Genomic DNA, 17037 nt, shown 5'->3' with positions numbered 1-17037 from the left:
CTCTCCAAAATCTCATCCCCACCTCTGTACCAGAAAATCTGCTGAAGTCTCTCTCTCCTCTCTAACCCCATCCCCAATGAATCACAAGATTCATTCAACATTCCTTCCCTCAAATCATCCATTATCCCAGCTTCCAACACCAGCAGGCATTCTCTGTGAAACACCAGCTAAAGAGGCCAGGGAAACAGAGGAAACAGAAAACAAAGAACAAAACACCCACTCATTAAGACAAACCAGAAATCAGCACTTAATCCTGGTTATCATCTCAATCCCAGATGCTTACATGCCACTGTAAAAACACAATCAATAACAGTCAAGACAGTATGTGTCCACTAGAGGCCAGCAACTCTACCACAGCAGGCCCTAAATATTCCAACAAAGCTGAAGCACAAGAAAAATACTTTAACACCACCTGTATGGAGATTATAGAGGTCCTCAAAGAGGAAATGAATAAATCTCTTGAATCCAGGAAAACCAAGCAGTGGGAAGAAATTAATAAATTCCTTAAATAAATCCAGGAGAACACAAACAGTGAAAGGAAATTAATAAAACTGTTCAAACCTAAACAGGTTTTTCTATGGAAATAGAATCAATAAACAACACCCAAACTGAGAAAATTCTGAAAATGAAAAATTTAGAAATTCAAACAGAACCATCACAAAGAGAACACAAGATATGGAAGAGAAATTTTCAGATGTTGAAGTTATGGTATAAGAAATGAACATATCAGTCAAAGAAATATTTAAATCCAAAGAACTCTTGGTACATCTAGGAGAAGTGGGATGCTATGAAAAGACCAAATCTAAAAATAATAGGGATGGGGGAAGGAAAAAGATCCCAACTTAAAGGCCCATTAAATATTTTCAACAAAATCAAAGAAGAAAATTTTCCTAACCTAATAAGATGCCTATCAAGATACGAGAAGCATATACAGAACACTGAATAGACTGACTGGTCTAGAACAGAAAGTTTCCCTCAATCACATAATAACCAAGACTCTAAACATACAGAACAAATAAAGAATATCAAAAGCTGAAAGGTGGGGAAAGGCCAAGTAACATATAAAAACCAACCTATTAGAACTACACTAGACTTTTCAATGGATATTCTAAAACCAGAGGTCTAGACTCTAGGAGACCACAGATGCCAGCCAAGACTACTAAACCCAACAAAACTTTCAATCACCATAGAAGAAGAAAATAATACATTCCATGATAAAAAACAAATTTAAACATTATCTATTGACAAATCCAGCCTTACAGGAGGTGATAAACTCATACCAGCAAAACCAGAAGAAACAGGAACCAATAATCATTGTCACTGATATCTTTCAATATTGGAGTCTCAATTCCCCAATAAAAAGATAATAGACTAAAAAAATGGATGCAAAACCAGAACCCATACTTTTGCTACATATAAGAAACATATCTCATATATCAAAGATAAATATTACCTGAGGATAAATGACTAGGAAAAAGATATTTTAAGCAAATGAGCCTAAGAAGCAAGCTAGTATAGCAATTTCAATATCTAAAAAAAAAAATAGATGCCAAATCATAACTAATCAAAAGAGATAGGAAAGGACACTACATACTAATCAAAGGAAAACTCCACCAAGAAAACATTTCAATCTTAACATCTATGGCCCAAACACATGGTCACCCAAGTTTGTAAAATAAACACTACTAAAACTTAAATCACATAATGACCCTAACACACTGATAGTAGGAGACATCAATACCACACTCTCACTAATACACAGATAACCCAGACAAAAAATTAAACAGAAAGGCAAAAGCTAAGATGTTATAAACCAAATGGACCTAACAGCATTTCACCCAAACACAAAAGAATATACACCTCATGGAACTTGCTTCAAAATTAACTACATATTAGACATAAAACAATTCTCAAAAAATAAAAGAAAAATGAAACAACATTCTACAGCCTATCAAACCACCACGATTAAAGCTGGTTATCAACAAGCAACAATAAAAGAAACAACAGAAAGCTAACAAACCCATGGTAAGTGAACAACAAACCACTGAATGAAAAATGGATCGACAGAAATTAAATATTTTCTAGAATTAAATGAAAAAATATACAATGTACCCAAACTTTTGGGACACAATGAAAAAGTTTTAAGTGGCAAGTTCATAGCACTAATTCACTACAGTAAAAAAATAAAAATAAAAAATAAATTTTAAAAAACTGGATAAATCTCATACTAACAATTTAATAGCACACCCAAAAACTATGAAATTAACAAGAAATCACAACCAACATAGTAGACAGCAAGAAATAATAAAACTCAGGGATTAGATCAATAAAACAGAAGCAAAGAGAACAGAAAATAAATGACATTGACAAACATATATCCAAACTAACTAAAAGGCAGAAAGAATATTCAAATGAACAAAATCAGAAATGAAGAGGGGGACATAACAAGAGACACTGAGGAAATCTAAAGAAACAGAACAACAATACTTTAAAAACCTGTACTCTGGTCCAAACAAGACATACTTTGCAGAGGTGAGTTGCAATGCAGTCCCCTGAAATCCACTGTCTAATTCTGGGCTCACTTTTTTGGTTCAAAGAAGCCTTATGGGACCCCAAGAGCATCCTGCTTCCCTGTGGAAGCTTTTGTTGGTCCCAACACTAACCAACTTAAAACATTGCCCCACCAATCCCTTCCCAATGGGGTTTACCTAGGACACAGCTTGCAGAGGTGAGTTGTGCGTGGTCTCCTGAAATCCACTTTAGCTCTGGGCTCACTCTTTGGTCCTGAGGAGTCTTATGAACACAAAGAGCATCCTGCTTCCTGGTAGAGATCTGGGGAGACTCCAAGAACAACCAGATGGGAACACTGCCCCACCAATCCCTTGCTAGTGGGGCCCACATAAGGCATAGCCAGAAAAGTCAGGTACCCTGACCTTCCACTGTCTAGCCCAAGGCTGCCCTCACCTTCCTGAGAAGTTCTGCAGCCACCAATATCATCCAACCAACACCAAGAAAAACCAGATGCCTAAAGAACAGCTCAAGGATACAACCAACAAGATTCAAGGCAATATGACACCACCAGAGCTATCCTGCTACAGCAAATCATGGATATCCTAATGAAAATGAATCACAAGAAGATGATCTTAAATCTGATCTTATAAGGATGATACAGGCCTTTGAAGAGTAATTAATAAATCCATTGAAAAATACACCCAAACAGTTACAGGCATTAAAAGTGGAGGCAAATAAAGAAATATAGGAAAATATAATCAAACAATACAATGAAAAATGAATAAAACTGCCTAATACCTAAAAGGAGAAACAGACACAATAAACAAAACACAAACTGAAGCAATTCTAGAGAAGGAAAATGTAGGAAAAAGAATAGGAACTACAAATGTAAGCATCACCAAGAGAATACAGGAGATGGAAGAGAATCTCAGACATAAAAGATATAATAAAAGAAATCAATATTGGTCAAAAACAATGCAATATATACAAAACTATAGAAATTCCCAGCTCAAAGGCCCAGAAAACATCTTCTTCAAAATCATAGAAGAATATTCCCCTCACAGAATCTTCTCCAAAATTGATCAAATAATTGATCAAAAGGAAAGCCTTAAGAAATACAAGAAGATTGAAATAACCCCATGCATTTTATCAGCTCACCATGTATTAAAGATGTACTTCAACAACAGCACCAGAAACAACAGAAAGCCTATATACTTATAGAAACTGAACAACTCTCTACTCAATGATCACTGGGACAGGGAAGAAATAAACAAATAATTTAAAGACTTAATTGAATTTCCAGAAAGTGAAGGTACAACATACCCAAACTTATGGGACACTATGAAAGAGCTAAGAGGAAAGTTCATAGCACTAAGTGCCCTCATAAAGAAATTGGAGAGTTCTCACACTAATAAATTAAAAGTATATCTAAAGGCCTTCCCTAGGAAAGAAAAAAAAGTACACATGCCCAGGAGGACTAGAGAGCAGGAAATAATCAAACTCAGGGTTAAAATCAATCAATTAGAAACAAAGACAATACAAAGAATCAATGAAACCAAGACCTGGTTTTTGAGAAAAATCAGTAAGACGGACAAACAATTAGCCAAACTAACTAAAGGTAGAGAGACAGTATGCAAATTAACTAAACCAGAAATGAAAAGGGAGACAGAGCAATGAACACTGAGGAAATTCAAAGAATCATTAGGTCTTACTTCAAAAGCATGTACTCTACAAAATTAGAAAATCTAAATGAAATGGATGATTTTCTAGACAGATACCAATTACTAAAACTAAATCAAGATCAGGTAAGTTGATCTTGAATAGTACTATAGCCATTCAGTCCATCAGAATAGTACTATAACCCCTAAGGAAATAGAAGTAGCCATTTAAAGTCTCTCAACCAAAAAAAAAAAAAAAAAAAAAAAAAAAATCCACAGGCTAGACGGATTTAGAGCAGAATTCTATCAGACTTTCAAAGAAGAACTAATGCCAATATTCCTCAAACTATTCCATAAAATAGAAACAGAAAGAAAACTGCCAAACTCATTCTATGAGGGAACAATAACCCTGATTTCTAAACCACAGAAAGACTCAACAAAGAGAGAGAACTTTAGCCCAATTTCTCTTATGAACATTGATGGAAAAATACTTAAAAAACTGAATTTAAAAACAGATCAAAGACATCATCTACCATGATCAAGTAGGCCTTATCCAATGGATGCAGGGGTGGTTCAATATAGAAAAATCCATCAATATAATTCACCATATAAACAAACTGAAAGGAAAAAAATGATCATCTTATTAGATATTGAAAAGGTCTTTGACAAAATACAACACCCCTTCATGTTAAAAGTCTACCAGCAAACAAGGATACCCAAACACAATTAAGGCAATACATAACAAGTTGATAACCAACATGAAATTAAATGGAGAGAAACTGAAAGAAATTCCACTACAATTGGAACAAAGCTGTCCACTCTCTCCCTATCCATTCAATGTAGTACCTTAAAGTTCCAGCTTAATCAGTAAGACAATTAAAGGAGATCAATGGGCATATAAATTGGAAAGAAGTCAAGTTTTTGCTATTCACAGATGATACGATAGTATATATGTGACCCCAAAAATTCTACCAGAGAACTCCTACAGCTGATAAGCAAAATGGTTGAATACAAGATTAACTCAAAAGAAATCAGTAGCACTCTTCTACACAATGATAAACAGTCTGAGAAAGAAGTTAGAGACAATATCCTTCATGACAGCCACAAGTAATATAAAATATCTTGGTGTACCTCTAACCAAACAAGTGAAAATACAATGTGTCAAAAAGGTTGAGGCTCTGAAGAAAGAAATTGAGGAAAATATCAGAAGATGGAAACATCTCCCATGCTCATATATCAGTAGGATTAACACAGTGAAAATGCCCATCTAACCAAGAGCAATCCTACAGATTCAATACAATTCCTATCAAAATTCCAACACAATATTTTTACAGACATTGAAAGAACAATTCTCAAATTCATATGGAAAAAAAGATAGTGAAAACAATTGTGAAATATAAAAGAACATCTGAAGGTATCACCATCCCTGATCTCAAGCTGTACTCCAGAGTAATAGTAATAAAAACTGCATGGTATTGGTATAGAAACACACTCCTATGGCACTTGATGTTGAAAAAAGAAGGCAAAACCACACAATGGAAAAAAAAGAAACCATCTTTTCCAACAATTAATAAACAGACTTCATGAAACTGAAAAGGTTCTGCAAGGCAGAGGATATCATTAATAGAACAAAACGACAGCCTACAGATTGGGAAAAGATCTCCCAGGAGAGACATAAGGACAGTAACTCACAGACAAAACCTTCAACCCAAAATGTGTCTTGCCTACAAGAAGTTCATGGACAAAGATAGAGCAGGGTCTGAGGGTACGGTTAACCAATGACTAGCCCAATGTGAAACCTATCCATGGACAAGAACCAATCCTTGATACTTATTAATGATGCTATGTTAAGCTTGCAGACAGGAACCTAGCATAACTGTCCTCTGAGAGGGTCCACCAAGCAGCCAAAGGAAAGATATGCAGAGATGCACAGCCAAACATTAGATAGAGCTCTGGAAGACTTATGGAAGCATTGGGAGAAGGACTGGGGGGCCCAAAGAGGACAGGGACTCCACAGGAAGAACAACAGAGTCAACTAACCTGGACTCTTGGGATTCCCAGAGCCTGAATCACCAACCAAAGAACAAGCAGGGGCTGGACCTAAGCCCTCAGCACATATGTAGCATATGGGCAGCTTGGTCTTCATGCAGACCCCAACAACTGGAGCAGGGGTTGTCCTGGAGTCTGCTGTCTACCTGCCTGTGGATCCCATACCCTTAAATGGACTGCCTTGTCTGGCCTCAGTGAAAGAGGATGAGCCTATCCCTTGCAAAGACTTGATGTTGGGGGGGGTGGGCAACACCCAAAAGGAGACTCTCCCTTCGCAAAGAAGGTGAGGGTGGGGGGAGGATCTTAGTGAGGGGGTACTGGGAGGAGAGAGGAGCTAATATAGAGATATAAAGTGAATAAATAAATTTAATTTTAAAAAACCTAGACAGTACACCTACATTGAAAAAAAGAAAAGGAAAAAAACCACTGTACTCAACCAAATTGGAAAATCTAAAATAAAATAAATTAATAATTTTCTCAAAAGGTACCACTTACAAAAGTTAAATCAAGGTCAGATAAGCAATTTAAACAGACCTATAATCTCTAGTGAAATCTAAGCAGTCAGTAAAAGTCTCCCAATCACCCCCCCCAAATAGTTTTAATTCAGAATTCTACCAGACTTTCAAAGAAAAGTTAATACCAATATTTTTCAAATTAATACACAAAATAGAGACATAAGAAGAAACATTACCCAACTGATTCTATAAAGCCAGTTACCTTGATACCCAAACCACTTAAGACCCATCAAAGAAAGAGAATTGCATACCTATTTTCCTTATGAACATAGATGCAAAAATACCTAGTAAAATACTTGTAACCTAAACTCAAGAACACATCAAAAAGATCATCCACTATGATCAAGTAGGCTTCATCCCAGAGATGCAGGGAAGTTTCAATATACAAAAATCAATAAATGTAAGCTACCATATAAACAAACTGAAAGAAAATAACTACATGGTTATCTCACTAGATGAAGAAAAGGCAATAACAAAATCCAGCACCACTTCATGATAAAAAGTCCTGGAGAGATTAGGGATAAAATGGACACATTTATACTTAATAAAGGCAGTTTATAGCAAGCCCACTAGCAGCATCAAATTAAATGGAGACAGAGACATCCAAAGCAATTCTAATAAAATCAGAAACAAGGCAAAGTTGTGTACTCTCTCCATACTATTCAATATAGTACTTGAAGTTCTAGCTAGAGCAATAAGACAACTATGGGATCTGGGGGTCCAGGTTAGTTGAGACTGCTAGTCTTCCCGGATCTCTCAGATGCTGAGCCACAAACCAGGCAGCATACACCAGCTGATATTAGGCCCCCAACACATATACAGCATAGGACTGCTGGGTTTGGACTCAGTCAGACAAGATACACCTAACCCTCGAGAAACTTGGAGCCTCAGGGAGTGGTGAGGTCTTGTGGGGTGGGGGTACAGGGCGGGTGGAACAATTGGATAGTGGACCAGGAAGGGGATAAAGTCTGCACTGTAAAAAAAAGATTAAAGAATAAATTTTAAAATCCACTAACCATTTAAAAAGAAAAAAGACAACTGAGAGAGATCAAGGGGATACAAACTAGAAAGGAATAAGTCAAAGTATCTTTATTTGCAAATGATATGATAGTATACAAAAGGGACCCTAGAAATCTCACAGGGGAACTCATACAGCTTGATAAACAAATAACTGTATACAAAATTAATTCACAAAAATCAGTTGCTCTCCTATATACAAATGGCAAATGGATTGTGAAAGACATTATGGAAAAACATCTTTCATAGTAGCCTCAAATAATACAAAATATCTTGGGGTAAAACCAAGCAAGTGAAAGATTTGCATGATAAATCTTCAAGTTTTTGAAGAAAGAAACTGAAGATGATATCAGAAGATGAAAAGATTGACCATTCTTAAGGATAAGAATAATTAACATAGTAAAACTGGACATCCTACAAAAAGCAAACTATAGATTCAATGCAATCCTCATCAAAATTCTAACATAGTTCTTCATAGACCTTGAAGGACCATTTGAAGCTTTATATGGGGGATGGGAGCAGAATAGGAAAAACAATTCTTATCAATAAAATAACTGCTGGGATCTTACCATTCCAAATATTTCAAGTTGGACTATAAAGATATAGTAATAAAAAGAGCATGGTATCGGAATAAAAACAGACGTCGATCAATGGAATCAAATTGAAGACACAGACATAAATCCATACACCTACTGACACCTTTTTGTTTGTTTGTTTGTTTGTTTTTTATAAAGAAGCCAGAGATACATACTGGAATAAAGAAAAGGTCTTCAACAAATGGTGCTGGTCAAACTAGAAGATGTCCACTAACATGGAGAAGAATGCAAATGGAACCATATTTAACCCTCCACACATGGATGGAGTGGATCAAAGACTTCAATATAAAACTGGATACACTGAACTCGGTAGAAGAGAATGTTGTGGAAAGCCTTGAACTCACTGACACAGGAAACTAAATCCCATTCGAACAGGCACTAAGATCAGCAATAAATGGTACCTCATGGAACTGTAAAGCTTCTGTAAGCAAAGGACAACATTATTGGGACAAAGCAACAACCTACAGAATGGGAAAATATTTTTACTAACTCTGCATCCAGTAGAGGACTAATATCCAAAATTTATAAAGAACTCAAAAATACAAATAGCCAAATTTAAAAATCTGGAACAGATATAAACAGTGAATTCTCAAAACTCAACTGGCTGAGAAACTCTTAAAAGAAATGTTCAATAACCTTACATCATGGAAATGCAAATCATAACTACTGTGAGATTCCATCTTTCACCATTGGAATGGCTGACATCAATAACATGACAGCTCAACATTAGTGAGGATATGGAGCAAGGGAACACTCCTCCTTGCTGATGGGAGTGCAAACCTGTACAGTAATTATGGACATCAATATGTCAGTTACTCACAAAGTTGGAAATCAATATACCTCAAGATCTAGCTATAATCACTCTTGGATATACCCCCAAGGATGTTCCATCCCTACCACAAGGACACTTCATCAACCATGTCCACTCCTGCTCTATTCATAATAGCCAGAAATTGGAAACAGCCTAGAATCCCATCAACAGATGAACAGATCAAGAAAACATGAACATTTAAAACATAGAATATTATTCAGCTGGGCTTTTTTTAAATCATAAAAGTTTCAGGTACATGAATGAAACAACAACAACAACAACAAATCCTGTGTAAGGTAACCCTGAAATCTACATGATACACTTGTGCAATAGTAACTTAAGGAAAGAAGAATAATGAAAGAAAGAACAGAAATTATATACACATAAGAAAGACACCAAATCACTCCTACTAACAAACACCATTACACGGAAACTGCCATAAGGACTCCCTTAGAACAGCTTCGTCTCTAGTAAGCACCTTCAGCCGAGTATCAGGATAAAATGCAACATACCTATTTCAATAGCTTTTCTATATAGAAACATACTTAGAACGAAACAAGGAAACCAAGCCCACTCACAACAGCCTTTAACAACACCTAGGGGGCCGGGCGGTGGTGGCGCAGGCTCGCCTTTAATCCCAGCACTTGGGAGGCAGAGGCAGGTGGATTTCTGAGTTCGAGGCCAGCCTGGTCTACAGAGTGAGTTCCAGGACAGCTAGGGCTATACAGAGAAACTCTGTCTCAAAAAAACAAAAACAAAAACAAAAACAAAACCACCTGGGGGGGAAACATAAAACAAAAACTACAATGAAAAACTTGAAAACACCAAAGAAAGAAACTTAACAGGACATCATTAAATGACAGATAAACTTCTATGTTCATGGATTGGCAGAATTAATATTATAAATCTGTCTGTATTACTGAAAACAACCTATAGATGCAATGCAATTGCCTCTAAAATAGAACAGAAATATTTTAAAAGATTTTGAAAACTCATAAAGAAGTACAAAAGATTGCAAATAGCCAAAGCCAGCCTAAGAAAGAACTAGCACTGCTGGAAGTACCCTAATATCAAATTTTAAATTGTATGACAGAGGAAGAGTAACAAATCACAATACCGGCACAGAACCAACACACAGACCAACTCAGTTACCCAAGGAGCCAAAGTAGGATCAATGCAGCTGCAGCCTCATGATGCCCAACAAAGGTGGTATAAAAACATATCTCAGACAAAAATTAGTCAGCACAGTAAACGGAAAGAAACAGACACATACATGTGGAAGACTAAAAGTATATTTCTAATATTCATCTTCTACAGAAATCAATTCAAACTAGATCAAGGACTTCAATGTAAAGCCTGAAACTTTGAAACTATCAAGAACAAACACTTCAATATATGGGCAGAGGTGACGGCTTTCTAAATAGAACCACAACAGCTCAGAAAATAATTAAACAGCCATTGTACATCAAAGAAACAATTAACAGAGTCAAAAATGGAGGAAAATCTTTGCCAGCTATTACTGCCAACAGACTAATATCTATAATATATTTTTAATTCGAGTTAAACACTACAATAGCAAACAGTCAACTCAGAAATGAGAAATTGAAGAGATACCTTTCAAAATAAGAAATGCAAATGTATATCCAATGAAACCCTTAGAGAAACTACTTTTTTCATTGTAAGTGGTTCTTAATTGAAGATAGCTTCTTGGTTGGGAATGAAACTTTGTGTCTACTTCCCAGTCTCAGCCCTGGTTAAGATCTGTGCAGGCCATATGCATGCTGTTACAGTCTCTGTGACCTCATATGTGCATAAGTCCTGTTGTGAAAGACACTGTTTCTTTGGTATCACCCATCACCTCTGGCTCTGATGATCTTTCTGCTTCCTCTTCCATATAGTACCCTGAGCCCTCAGAGAATGAATTTGATGAAGGCATCCCATTTAATGCAGAGTGCTCGCTCACTCCTTGCACATTGTCTAGTTTATCTCTTTTCTCTCTCACACTCACCATCTTTACCATGCAGGGCCCTTGCCTATACGGCTTCTGGTTTAGTGATTTTATGGGATTCTTAACTATGTGAAGGAACGTGTGGTTCTCTGTGTCTATATCTGTTTCTTCTGTCTTTCTTGGACTCTTCCTTTGGTTGTGTTTTATCTTTCTTCTGTTGGTTTTTGTTTGTTTTTGTTGTTGTTTTATTGTATTTTATTATCCCTTAGATGTCTGTGCGTTTTCTAAATGGAATGGATCCATATGGGAGAAGAAATGGGAAGGAACTGTGTAGAGAAGAGGAAGAGGAAACTGTAATCAGGATATACTGTATGAAAACCAATATCTTCAATAAAATAAAACAAGAAAATAAGAAATGTGAATGCCCAATGAGTACTTGAAAATGTCATCGAGTAGTCAAGTGCAAGTCAAAACTATACTGAGATTTCATTCCATCAAGAGGCTTCAACCCTACACAGAGAACTATAGAGAACTAACGAACCCTGGGAGCAAACAGTCTTCCTCAGGCAAGAGCATACCAACTGGCTCTCCAACGCCGAAGAGTCAGCCCTGAAAACATACATACAAGTCACATTACATAGACTGAGCAGGTTGTATTTATGTGTACATACACACAACAACAACAACAAGACAACAACCATAAATAAAGCCATGAACTGGAATAGAACAAGGAGGGGTATCTGGGAAGGTCTGGAAGGAGGAAAGAGAAGAAATTATCTAAGTAGATTATAATCTCAAAAAAATGGACATATTTTAAAAAGAAAACAAACAAGGAACATACTAGAGAGGACCTGGCTGGGTGTGGGTGGCCTCTACACACTGTTGATGGGATACTTATTTGTTCAGCCACTATAGAAATCAGTGTGGATATCTACAAAAAATAAAAATAGCACTGTCATAGGATCTGTCATAGGATATGGAAAAAGAAAACTAAGTCAGCTTAGAGACAGCTGCACACCAAAGATTACTGCGGCACTATTCACGGCACCCACATAATAGAAATCAGCCTAGCTGTAAAACAACATGGATTTTTTTAAAAATATGACTTTTATTCACCATGAAAAATAATGAAATTATGTTATTTGGGTGAAAAAAACATGATTGAACCTGAGATTCTGGTAAGTGAAATAGACAGGCTCAGTGAGATATACAATGCATGATTTCTCTCAGCTATAGAATCTGAATTTTGTGAGGTGTATGTATATGGTGAGTGCAAGCTTATTCCTATGAGGGTGTGAATGCAGAGAAAGGCATTGACTGTCTCCTATTGCTCTCCCCCTTATTCTATTCAAACAGACTTTCACAGAGCCTAAAGTTCAGTTTCAGCCAGGCTGTCTACTGGTGAGCACAAGATTCACCTTTCTCCTTCCCTCAGTGCTGGAGTTACAGGCATGCAGGACCTCACCAGCTTTTACATGAGAGCTGTGTATTTGAAATCAGATCCTCATGCATAGACAGCAAGCCTGAGCCATCTCCCTAGCCCTAGATATTTTAGGAAGGTACGAAAGGAGAAGAGTTGCTATTTGAAAAGCAAAAGATGACCAGGTTTGGGGGCCGGGGACAAGGAGAGCAAATGTGATAAAATGTGATATTCATACATGCTATACATATATGAATATGTAATAATGCAAAGTATTATTTTGTAATGTTGATATACACTAATAAAATGGGTAGGGTGAACTTGCCCAGTATAGTTTTTAATATTTAACTTTAAAAAAAAAGAATTAAAGAAGGCAAATTGATAGAGGGAAAGAGGTGAGAAAGAAAGGGAAAAGAGGAGGGGGAAGGAAGGGAAAGGAGAGGAGAGAAGGGGAGAGCCTATTACCTATCTCAGTATAGGGCTGGACTGTGCCTTCCTCTCTAATAGTGAATTATTAATCCATACTGAGAATGTGAACGCCCTTGGATATACAATCTCTGCAAAGGAAATCAAGTCTATAAAGTGGATTCAAATTCAATTTGACTAATGTTCTCATAAAGGGAGAAATTTACACCTACATATAAATACAAAAGAGATTCATGGAGAAGGTAGCCTGTTTCTGACCCAAGCAAAGTCTGGAACAAATCTTTTGCTCACAGCCCTCATAGGAGCCAGAACCACTAATACTCTCATTATGGAATAGTCTCCAGAACTGAAAATTGTCTGTTGTGTAAGTCACTTACTATGTGACGCTCTGTTGCAGTACCTCCAGAGAACTATTGCTCTTACGAAAGCTGACCTTGTAGCATTTTATTATGTCCTGTTCCAACTCCTCCTCCTCACCTCTCTAGAAACCTTGAAAAGGCTTGAAAAGGGTATGAAAATACAGTGGAGCCAATAGCCTGGCAGCCACTAGAGGGAGTAAAGAGCATTCAGATGCTTACAGGGTTTTTCTTTAAGAGGACTGTCATTGGATCTGTCCAATGTCCTCTGTCCGTTTCTACTGGATTTTATAGTATAGTGATTGCAGGAAGTACGTTATCCAAAATTCTTAAGAGAAAAAACTAGCAAATTACATTTGGAAGTCTGAAAAATTCTAATACATTCCAAAGAGAAAGAACAACAAGTTCATGCATAGGTATGTGAGCATGCCCAGGACTATGCACATCCATATAAAAACTAAATTTTCACCTCTGACTGCAACTGAGGTTGTAAACAGCTTAAAGTGAATAGTAAAACATAACTGTCACCTCTCTAGATGGAAACTAAAGTTATGCCAAAAGGGGGAAGGAGGGCAAAGGACCCTCAATAAAGGCTAAAGGACCAACCAGTGACAAATGTTTCAGATTCTAGCTACTCATTACCCTAAATTGACTGACAGAGACCTTGGTATTAATTATCAAAGAAAAGAAAGCTAGCCAAAACACACCACCATATCTTAAAAAGGCAAATAATTTTATTTACAAAATCACTATGCTATATTATTATAAATGTCCTGTTTTCAAATTTTAAAAAAAAAAAAAAGATTCAAGAAATACACAAGTAGAAAACATAACAGTAAAGTAACCTTGAGAAAGAACAAATGTTTGGCTCAACTTATTAGAATATTAAATTTGCTATTTTAAGTATGAGCCAGGAAAACTATACCTCAAATACTAATAAAAATATGTGATGCAGTTATTTCAAATAAAGAATATCAATTAAAAAGATTAAGAAGAACCAAAAAAAAGTCCTAACTAAAAAGTATATTTACTGAAATGAAAACTCCAGTCTTAGGATCAGCAGGAGACTAAGCAGCAGAAGGAACAGGGGCCTTTAAGAGAAGCCACTTGAGGATTATCCGGACTGAAAAATAAAGGTAAATGAACTATGGCTTGGATATAAGGGAAATCATCAGAGTCCCAGGAGAAGTAAAGAGAAACATTACAGAGAATGTTTGAAGAAACATTGATTAAAACCTTCCTGAAATTCACAAATCGACAAACTTAAGATAACTGAACTTCAGCAAGGGAAAATTCAACAAGATGCACACTAAGACACTTCATGATCCATCAAAATCTATAAACAAAAGATTCTCTGTCTATCATAAAATCCACAAAGAGAAGTAACTAGCATATATAAATAATCCTTAACTGATAGTTTGTTGTCTCTCATTCCTTTCTATAGAAGACATGACTAAATATAAAATCGTAATAAACTTAAAAGCGAAGTAAATTACTATGAAAATATAATTCACAAATTCCAGAACCAGATGGACTTCCAGAAAACTGTATTAAATAAAGTAAAATTAACAATAATTCTTCACAAACTGTTTCAAAAATTATGAGGAAATACACCAGGGTCTGTTCTATAGTCACCGCCATCCATCCTAATGTTAAAATCAAGAGACTACAAGCCTTTATGAAGATAGAGCTCACAATACTAGCAATGCAATCCAACATCACAGAGAAGGTCTAGAGTAGACCAGTACAATGGTGCAGCAGCTCCCACCATGGCTGACCAACTGAATTCAATTTACAGGACCCACAGAATTGAAGAAGAGGACAAACTCCTTTAATTTGTCCTCTGACCTCTACACAAAGGTGGTAGGTGGCTTTCATGCATGCCCTCCCACATCCTCCAAACATACAAATAATAAAATTTTTTTTAAAAACAAAAAAAAAAGGAAAGGACTATGACCCACAAAGGATTAAACATGATCAACAATCAAGATAAAGCATCATAGCAATAAAATAAACAAAACCAAATGATCATTTCCACAGATGTACAAAGACAATTTGACAAAAATCCAACACCCTTCACAGCAAAAATATTCAACACACAGGAGCAGAAGGAACCTTCTTCACTCTGATTAAGAACATCTTTAAGAACAATTAGCATTATGCTGAATATTCAAGACCTGAGATGCTCTCTCAAACCCTAAGACAGAGGCAACACAAGGTGATTTGCTATAATCAGCACTGGAGAAGAAGCTGTAAATGAAGTAACTGCATGAAAAAGAAATTGCATTCATATTGGAAATGAACAGATGAAGTTACTTCCAGGTGTCAGCTAATAAATTTTGCAAATAACAAGGAATACTATCAATGTGAAAGTATTAACTGCATGTCTAAAAACAGTAAGGAACAATCTAAAACCTAGCTACATTAAATTCTTTCATTTAAAATAGCATTAAAATGAAATAAATAATAAACAATGTAACAACAAACATATTCTAAAAATTGTAGTTTGTATGCAACTTGAAGAGAAATTAGGCTGAAACAAATGTGAAGCTATTTAACGTTCACTCGAGGAAAGGAGTCCTATTTTACAAACCCAGTACACATCGAGTTGCAATTGATACTGATTATAGAATTAATGTGGAACTGCAAGGACCCACAGTAGCAACATCAATCTTAAAGAGAACAAAGTTAGAGGCTTCACATGTAAGCACTTAAAGCAACAATAATCAAAATAGCGAGATGTTGGCATAAGAAGCAGACATGCAGGCCAACAGAGCAGAATGGAGAGTCCATCAGCTAAGCCCACAGCTATGGATAACTGCTTTTCAATAACAGTGACAAGACAGACTTCAAAAGAGAGAATAATCACTTCAACCCATATACTAAAGAATGAGGTTTAGCTACAGCATTTATCAAAAGCAAAAGTTAATTCAGAATGGATCAGAATGACTCTTAAGAGCACCAAGGTTTAAACTGTATTTTTCAAAAGACAGAGAAAAAAATACGGCTGGGTAGTAGCAGCTCATACCTTTAATCCCAGCACTTGGGAGGGAGACAGAGAACAGCCTGGTCTACAAAGCTAGTCTAAGGACAGCCAAGGCTACACAGACAAGTGCAGTCTAACCAAAAAAAAAAAAAAAAAAAAAAAAAAAAGGAAAGGAAAGAAAAAGATTAATTCACAGAATTGGAGAAAATATTTCTAAGTCATATGATGTCTAATAAGCTTCTAACAGCCAGGATACATAAAGAACTCTACAACTCAACAAAAACAACAAAAAGTAAGACCTAGATATGGTCTCAAATAGGCATTCCTGCAGAAACATACCCACGTTATACAGATATATGAGAAGAGGCACTTCATTGGTCTTTAGCAGCATACAACTCAAAACCACAGAAGGTATCATTTCACACACAACTAGGATGGCCATAACAAAAAAAAAGAAAAAGAAAAAGAAAAAGAAAAAGGAAACAGACAGACAGTAACAGGTGTCGATGTGAATATTAGGATGTTTGGACCTCCATATACTGCTGGTATGAAAAGAAACAAGTTCAGGCTCTTTGGAAAATATTTTAGCAGTTCTTCCATAAATTAAACAGATCACTGATATGTTAGCCATAAATTATTCTCCTAAGACAGACTTAAGGGAAGTAAAAATATTCACATTCATACAAACATTATTCAGATATAAAAAGGAATGAAGTACTTATAGAACATCAACAACAACAAAAA

The 17037-nt window shown here is 36.1% G+C and overlaps 1 protein-coding gene across 2 annotated transcripts in view; it reads right to left on the bottom strand.

Moving 5' to 3' along the window:
* Zpbp (zona pellucida binding protein) overlaps positions 1-17037 on the bottom strand; it is a 142728-nt gene that overhangs the window by 122437 nt on the left and 3254 nt on the right. The gene's annotated exons all lie outside the window — the stretch shown is intronic.

Source organism: Mastomys coucha, unplaced genomic scaffold (genome assembly GCF_008632895.1).
Source record: "Mastomys coucha isolate ucsf_1 unplaced genomic scaffold, UCSF_Mcou_1 pScaffold22, whole genome shotgun sequence".
NCBI classification, from domain to species: domain Eukaryota; kingdom Metazoa; phylum Chordata; class Mammalia; order Rodentia; family Muridae; genus Mastomys; species Mastomys coucha.
This window is presented reverse-complemented; position numbering and strand designations above follow the sequence as displayed.